The sequence below is a fragment of the Eublepharis macularius genome, chromosome 1, assembly GCF_028583425.1.
Source record: "Eublepharis macularius isolate TG4126 chromosome 1, MPM_Emac_v1.0, whole genome shotgun sequence".
Lineage (NCBI taxonomy): Eukaryota > Metazoa > Chordata > Lepidosauria > Squamata > Eublepharidae > Eublepharis > Eublepharis macularius.
The window spans coordinates 249,914,405-249,922,925 of record NC_072790.1 but is presented as its reverse complement, the minus strand read 5'-3'; the positions used below and the strand labels follow the sequence as shown (position 1 = coordinate 249,922,925).

Below are 8,521 nucleotides of genomic sequence, written 5' to 3'. Positions count from 1 at the left end.
ACAATTACCCATAATGTATATATATATTTAATAAATAATAAAAATTTTATTCACATCAAAATATTACAGTATTGAATAATTATACCCCTAAAATGTGTTTTCCTGAAGAGTTCTAATTGAGCAATAAAAATAATTTCAAAATTGTGAACAGAATTCTTCAGGAGATCCTCAAAATGGATATAGGGCTGTGTACTGTGGTCTAGTACCTAACATACTGTCAGTTGTAGTGGGGTGAAAGATTGAAGTGCTGGAGGGCCCCCGAAATACCTGAAAGCCTAGGAGCCCGGCCATGGGTTATACGACCCTGACAGAAATGTCTTTTCTTGGCTCCTTAGTAGAGTTGCCAACTTTGGGTTGGGAAATTCCTGGAGATTTTGGGGTGGAGCCTGAATTTGAGGCAGGGAGGGACCTCAGTGGTGTATAATACCATACAGTCCACTCTTTAAAGCAGCCATTTTCTCCAAGGGAACTGATTTCTGTAATTTGGAGATCAATCGCTATTCCAGGAGATGCCAAGGTCACCTGGAGATTGGCAACCCTACTCCTAAGGATCAGACAAAGTTGTTATAAAGGTGAATTGCCCTGTCTCTAGTGGACATTCAGAGATAAATGAAATAGGACCTCTGAGGAAGATCTCAAAAGTAATTGATTCTGTAAATGATATGCAATGGTGCTTAGCATTTGATAGCTGACATAGACGTTTTGTCAGGCAAACTTAGAAACACTGGTGGATTTCACATTCTTTGGAATATTATTTAGTTCTGTACAGCTGGTGGACTTTCTATCATCTATCATCTCTCTCTTCCCATAAAATCAGAACTTATAGCAAAAGCCACACTGAATCCCATTGAACAAAAATTCCATAAAACAATATAATCATTCAAAGGGACTGGCCAAGGGGAATAGAAATGGCCACTTTATAGTCACAACATACCACAAACCTGGAAGTAAGTAAGACGGTCTTTGTTATTTCTTTGATTTTGTGTCCCTTAATGCCGATGCGAATTAGTTCATAATAAAAATTAATTGTATGACTTTAAGACTCATGACTTTCAAAAGACCATCGTACCAGGAAACACGTTGAACTTCTCCATATTTATTTTCACCTAGAGGTTGGCCAATTTATAATTAAATTATGTAAAGGATGAGATAGAGAAGATAGTTTCAGATAATGAACTTATGCATAACGTCTCATCTGCATTGCCTGGTGCTTAATTCAAGGAGCTAACTCTTCGGATCCTCTATAAAAGAGGTCTCGTCTCTACCGGCCTCTATCACTTCACCTTCGGTTTTCTCATCTGCAGTTCGCCTGAAGTGGGTAAGCTGTTGCCTGATTACAGGAATACAAACTCTCTTGTTGATGTTAAATTGTATTTGTTAAATTGTAGACTTACTTAATGGTTGTGATTATTTGATTTGCTGTTTCTTTCTTTGGAGATATTGTCACGAATCTGCTCGTCTTCTCCTGTCCCACAGCTCCGCTGGTGCTTTTGCCCATAACTAGCAGGATTTTACGTCAGTCGCAGAATAAACAAGGGAGGAGGGTAGGCAATAGGACCAGTGGGGGAGCAGTGTGGAAAATGCAGCAGCCGTACAGTCGCAGTTACCATTTCGGGTTGGCAACCCTATTATAGCTTATTAGCCCCTGGCTCAACTGAACGTAGAATGTTTGTAGACTTTTGGCAAGAGAGCTTGCATAAATATGGGATCAGTGTCAGTTGAAACAATGTGGATGGAGGTTTCTTTTCCCCAAGAAGGCACTTACTGGGACATGCTCGAGTCGTATTTGAGGACAGTCCTGTATATATGGCCTCACATTTACAAAAAATTAGAGAGGGAATGTGAACTGTCTTAACTTTTCCATGGCTTGGATCCCGTGGTAAAACTCCATTAAGCTATTTGGCAGGAGGACAAAAGGAAATACAGATTAAAATGTGGAATTTGATGCTAGAGGGTGTAGTGATGGCCAGAGGAACTGATAGCTTTCAAAGGGTGTTAGATTTATGGAGGGTAGGTTTATCAGGGGCTGCTAGCTATAGTGGCTAAAGAGAACCTCCACATTCAGAGGCAGCTAACCTCTGAATACCAGTGACAGCAGGCAACATCAAAGGAAGGCCTTTGTGCCCTGTTGCTGGCCCTCTAGAGTAATTGGTTGACCACTGTGTGAGACAGGATGCTAGAGTAGATGGACTCCTGGTCTAATATAGCAATGTTCTTCATCTACTCTTGAGGAAATTCCATCAGTGGAATTAGACTCCCTCTTCTTCCCAATCCATGCTCCCTGAAATTCTGCTCTAGTGGAACAGGGACCTTCATACAGTGGGAATGGGATTTGGAAAAATCACCTCCCATTTTCCGTTAGCAGATAAACTAGAATGGCCGCACAGAATGTTCCTTCTCAGGTAACAATGTCGGAATCTTGGCAGTTCAACTTCTCTGGGGAAAAGAAAATGGTCTGTCTGGTATTGAAAAGGCAAGCCCCTGCCTTCAAGAGCTCACACTCTAAATCTCTGCTTGGGAACAGACTTTTAAGAGGTACTATATTTCAAATTGGGAGGGAAGATGGTTTGTTATAGTCTGATCTCATTAGCTCTTAGAAGCTAAGCGGAGAAAACTCTGAAGAGGAAAGCGCTGGCAAACCACCTCTGCTTTCCCTTTGCTTTGAAAGCCCCTTTCTGGGATCACCATAACTAGATTGTGACTTGATGTCATGTGCGCACATGCTCATGCACACACAATCACACATTTCAAATTGTTCGGAGGTAGACTGGTCAACACTGCACCTAATCACAGACTCATTGCTGTGTATGCATTCCTACAGATAAGCCAAAGACAGTTTAACCCTCTCCTCCCTCACATCCATCAGCAGCTGTGTGTGTCTCCCTATTACCAGTTCTTACCCACCAGGGTGATTACTACATGTGCCTGCCTTGAGACTTTTGCCCAGTTGTCTGCGCTCTTGAGCCTTCCAGCCACAGTCTTTCCTTTCCTTATCAAATCTTTTCACTGTGGCTGACTTCTGTTTTCAAATCTACATGGACAAATGAGAGAGAGAAGACCTAAAGGGGGAACCCTAATTCTAACTCCAACCCTAACTCTAACCATAATCCTAGCCCTGCCCATGGATTGCTGTTGAAAATGCAAAAGGAAGGACGAAGTAAAGGGCCTTGTCTTAGAGCTAAGATACAAGTGACGCCTTACACAGGTTGGACACTTGTCAGCTTCCCTCAAGTTTTGATGGGAAATGTAGGCATCTTAGATTTACAGCTTGCCTCTCCATTACAGCTGCAAGACCAGGACGCCTACATTTCCCATCAAAACTTGAGGGAAGCTGACAAGTGTCCAACCTGTGTAGGGCGTCACTTGTAGCTTAGCTCTTAGAAGAAAACTTGGGAAGAATAAGTTGAATTCCATAATAAGGGCTGGCTAGAATTCTTCTGGGCTATCGGTGGCCAAGCTCCAATAGAAATCAACGGAGCAGTTTCCCCATAAAGAGAAGAGTCATGGTTCTCCAGTGAAAACAGTGGTTTCAAAACTGGGACCATAGCCATCTGTCAAGGAGGGGTATGATTTGCAAATCTTAATGAGCATTCAGAACTTGTAGTTTCAGGATTTTAGGTAGCGCGTTTCCCCCACTTGCAATGGCCTCTGAAAGCCTACAGAGAAGAGTTGTTTTATACTGTTCACCCCAACCCAACGACAAAATCCCAGATTATCTTTTTTCCCCATTAGGCCCTTTAAAAGGTGGGACACAGAACACAGGATTAAAATAGGGAAGCCCCTTCCCACTTTTGCCCCCCAAAAGCAAAAATAATACTCCTCCATCAATGACAGAGAATATCAGGGATGAGATAGCAAGAAAACAAGGGAGTCTCAAACAGAAATTGGTATCTTTTTTGAGAATCCATTTCTCCTTTCCTGAGCCCTTTTTAATGTCCCAGTTGTTAACTTGTGTCTTGGGAACATTCAATGATAATGTTGTGCACTTGCTGGATCATAATTTGGGTTGCCATTTACTTGCCTGTCCTCCCCCTAAACCCCTTCCAGTACTCAGTAGGGCAGCAGAGGAAATAGGGGTATGTGAAATGGTGATCTTCTGATACTGCAGCAGCGTCATTTCTGGCTACATAACGGGAAATGATGTCTCAATATCTCCGGGTGATCTAGTATTCACTCAAAACTTTCAGGATTCCCAGGGTACAAGCTTTCCATAGTCAAACTCCCCTTTTCAGATGTCCCTGAAAATCTTGTGGGTCTTTAAGGTGCTACGGGATTTGAATCTTGCTTTTCTACAATAAACCAACACATCTCCCCACCACAAACCTGAAGCTCTGTGGGTTTTTCCAGAGTTTGGAGTGAATCCTAGAGCTCATTTCAACTCAGTGATATCACTTCCAGTTATGTAACAGGAAGTGATATTGTGGTATCAAAAGACAACCATTCTGGCAATTCCCTCTCCCACCAGTCTCCTAGTGGTAGCAAACTAAAGGTTGGTGGAGAGTGCTGTTGAGTCATAGTTGACATATGGCGACCCCTAGTGGGGTTCTTACGGCAAGCAACTAACAGAGGTGGTTTGCCATTGCCTGCCGGGCTAAAGGTTAAGAGTGACTAAATGAAAAGTTCTCAGGTTGTAGCTGCTGCTGAAGACATTCCCTGATTCCGCACATGTCGGATAATGCACTTCCAATCCTCTTTAGAGATAATTTGGAACTGAATTTTTTGAGCGTGAAAAAAAAATCCACTTCCAAACGATAGCTAAAGTGCATTGAAAGTGCATTATCCAATGTGTGCGGAATCAACCATCAGATCCTGAATTGCTGCGCCTATCTAGGAAGTGGTCTAGAATAGCATATCTTGGTAGAAGACAGCTTCATATATTTTCCTCCTTTTTTCCTCCTAAAGCATTGCCTAAATCCTACAAATATGCCTGACAAGGATCAACAGCAGAAAAAGGCTCAGCCCAAACCCCCTCCAGAGCAGAAGCAAACCCACCAGAAGACTCCTCCACAAAACAAGGAGAAGGAAAAAGAGGGGGAAAAAGAGGACAAACCATCCTCCGAGAAGGCAGAGTGATAAGGAGAAGGAGTAACGTGAGAACCCACGACGCTTCATCGGCTGTACAACAAAGACCCAGGAGTAAATATTTGTCAAATAAATAAATTATGCTTCGCCTGCCACCAAACCCAGGACTATCGCTCCTGTTCACCTTTTACTTCTCCCGCCTCTGTCTCCACCAGCACTTGGGTCCACCTTGGCTTCCTGTAGAATCTGAGACAGCTCAGCCCGACGGCAGCCAGGCATCCTGAGGATTGAACAACTCAGCAAATCCCTGTTGGAGGATTCATCAGCCCAACCGAATCCCTCAGCATGTGACCATGAAGACATTCAAGATGCTTATCTGCACGCTCACTGCTGTATTTATGCTTCAGTCAATGCACATCTTATCTCACCAAGAGATACTCATCATTCTTGACCCACAGTGAACTGTGGCTTGCATCTGCCGTTGCCATGCCGGAAGGGGGGAGTGTGGAGGTTCCCATGAGCTGACTGTTTTCACTAACCTGCTCTTAGCACTGGGGAAGGAGTCTCTGTGGCGTTGGAGGCTTCAAGGCCCTGTGCACTTAAAGCCAAACTACAAGTGATGAATTACACTTGCCTGGCAAGTGTAATTCATCACTTGTAGCTTGGCTCTTAGTTCTCAGCAGGAAGGGAGGGAGGGATGCTAGCCTGGAAGGGATTTATGTGTCTATGCTGTCGCAGTGCCTTATTCTGGACAAAGACCATCGTAGGATGTCCATCGTAAGATTATGACACTAGACTCGTTTAATAAAGCTTTGCAAATTCTGTGGAGACTTGTGGAAACATGTCTTGGCATGATCCTTACACCGGTGATGCTTAAGAAACTGCATCTAATTTATTTTGCCTTTGCTTGCTGAATTAAACCTTTGTAATTCATGACGTTGGCATTCCTTGAGTCTTGGAGTCCATGGATAATTTTTTTCTTTTCTTTATTGTAATGAAGATGAAAGAATAGACAGAGTTTATGTTCTGGGGAGGGGCCATAACTCGGAGATAGCATACCCATTGTTTGCATGCTGAAGGTCCCAGGTTCAGTCCACAGCATCTTCACCTAGGAGCATCTCAGGTTTAAGTATTGGAAAAGAACTTGCACTGCCCATAAACCTGGAGACCCTCCACCACTGGTGAGCTAGAGGAGCCAGTGGTCCACCTTGGTGTAACAAAGCTTCATATGCTCTATCCAAAAGAAGAAACATAGAGCTTTGAGTGCAGAAGTCACCTATGTTTAATCTCAAGTTGTAGGCGTTATCAAAGACATTGTGAAAAACAACATCCCACTCATTTCCAAGGAACTGTGGGCAGAATCTCCCTTTGAGATAAATGAAACGGAAAGAGACAGATTGAATCATTCATGACATTCATAACTGCTCCCCCTAGGGTTGCTGGGTCCCCTTACCCTCCCAATGGGAGGGAGGGAGGGATCTGGCACTCACCTCTAGGATGCCCTTGTGCACACACCAAGTGTGCACACTCCTGCCACAGCACAGGAGTGATGTCATTGCACAGGCCCTAGGAGTGCCCCCGGACTTTGTGTCAAGCTGATTTGGACCCCAAATGGGCTGATTCTTTAAGCCCGTTCCCAAGCCTTCCCCCCCATTGGCCAGGTAAATGGTGGCGGGGGAGGGGGTTGGAGGCTGGGAGTGAGGTATCCTTCACCAGGGCCGGATCGAGGGGGGCAGGGGAGGTAGTCTGCCCTGGCGCCCCCAGGGAGGGGGCGCCAGGAGCAGCTGCCAGCTGCCAGAGGGCACAGGCAGCAGCGCGGGCAGCCTCGCAGCCCCCCGCGCTGCCTTTCGCCTGCCCCGCAGGACAGGGGGAGGCTGGCTTGCCGTGCACCCCCTGTCCTGCAGGGCAGGCAAAAGGCAGCACGGGGGGCTGCCGGGCCACCCGTGCCATTCACCTGCCGGCTGGCTGCTCCCTGTCCTGTGGGGCAGGCAAATGGTGCGGGTGGCCGCACTGCCTTTTGCCTGCCCTGCAGGGCTGGGGGTGCAGGGCAGGCAAAAGCAGTGTGGGGGGCCGCACTGCCTTTTGCCTGCCCTGCAGGGCACGGGGTGCCCGGCAAGCTGGCCGCCCCCTGTCCTGCGGGGCAGGCGAAAGCAGCACGGAGGGCTCCGAGGCCGGCCTCACCATTTGCCTGTGGGGAGGCAAATGGTGCAGGTGGCTTCCCAGCCCCGCACGCTGCCTCTGTTCTACCCTGCATGATGACATCACCAAAGTTACGTCATCGCGCAGCGTGGGGAGCGTGCGCACGAGGTGGCCTGTTGAGGGTTGCCCCAGGCACGGGCAACCCTAGATCTGGCGCTGTCCTTCACCCCCACCAGGAGACTGGCAACCCTAGACTCCCCTGAACCTGTCCTGCCTTAACTCAGCATTCTACGACACTGCACTGGCTTTCTAGCTTGGCAATATTTAAAAATATTTCAGTTTCCTTGATTATTTGATGTGATGAATAAATCAGTAATTTTACTTTTTTGCCATGACCTAGTTCCATTAAATCTTGGTAGCAAACAGGCTTAGCACTTGGCTTACTTTTCAAGATCTGATGATATTGGGATCAGGGCCGGTGCGTCCATTGAGGCAGTGCCAGCAGCCGCCTTGAGTGCTGACCAGGGGCAGGGGTATGCACTGTGGGGCTGGCAGTGGCAGCGCTGATGGCTGAATGGGAGGGCTGGGAAGCCACTCCTGTGTGCCGCCCCAGCTGCCTGCCATACGCCTGGCCCACAGGTGCCTGGCCAGGAGCGTGTGCTGGAGGCAGCAGTGTGGGGCAACTGAGCCTCCCAGCCCTCCCACTCAGTTTCCCCGTGCTGCCACCACCGCTGCTGCCAGCACACAGCTGCAGGCCCGCCAAGTGCGGCAGGTGGCTGGGGCAGTGTGGGGCAACTGAGCGGGAGGGTGGGAGGCCCAGCTGCCTGCTGCACCAATGGGGAGGCCGGCTCACAGCTGCACGCCCTGCGTGATGATGTCAGGTGCAGTCCGTGTGTGTGTGTGTGTGCTTTGCGTGCACACATGTGGGGGCAGCAACACCACTGAAGCTGCCCCCGGGTGCAGGTATCTGGCCTCAGGTGCCAGAAAACCTGGCACCGGCCCTGATTGGGATAGCTAGTTCTGTGCAACACAGAATCAAGCAATCTTTTTGGTTTGATTGCCAAAAGAAATCTTCGATGTGGTGAAGATGGAGGGTAGCGTTTGGCTAGACAGAATGGGGAAACTCCTAGACATGTACTGCAATCAGCATATTTTGATTCTGTCCCTGACAAGGGATGATTCTGAAAGGAAAAAAAAAAAAGAACAAAGCAGCAGAGGACAAAGTTAAACCTCTCCAGGACTCAATTAAAAATAACCTCAGGGTGAGGTGGGAAGACAATTCAACAACAGCCACAAAGAAGAAAGGTCTTTTGCCTCAGGAAATTCATGCTCTGAACTCCTCAGTAATCCCCTTTTTAAA

At 47.1% G+C, this 8,521-nt stretch overlaps 1 long non-coding RNA gene across 1 annotated transcript; it reads left to right on the top strand.

The window, feature by feature from the left end:
• The first annotated feature begins 1,285 nt into the window (after window positions 1-1,285).
• On the top strand, window positions 1,286-5,958 carry LOC129343399 (uncharacterized). The gene is made up of 2 exons (XR_008598293.1): window positions 1,286-1,318; window positions 4,903-5,958. It is a non-coding gene; the product is annotated as an uncharacterized LOC129343399 (long non-coding RNA).
• The last annotated feature ends 2,563 nt before the right edge of the window (window positions 5,959-8,521 follow it).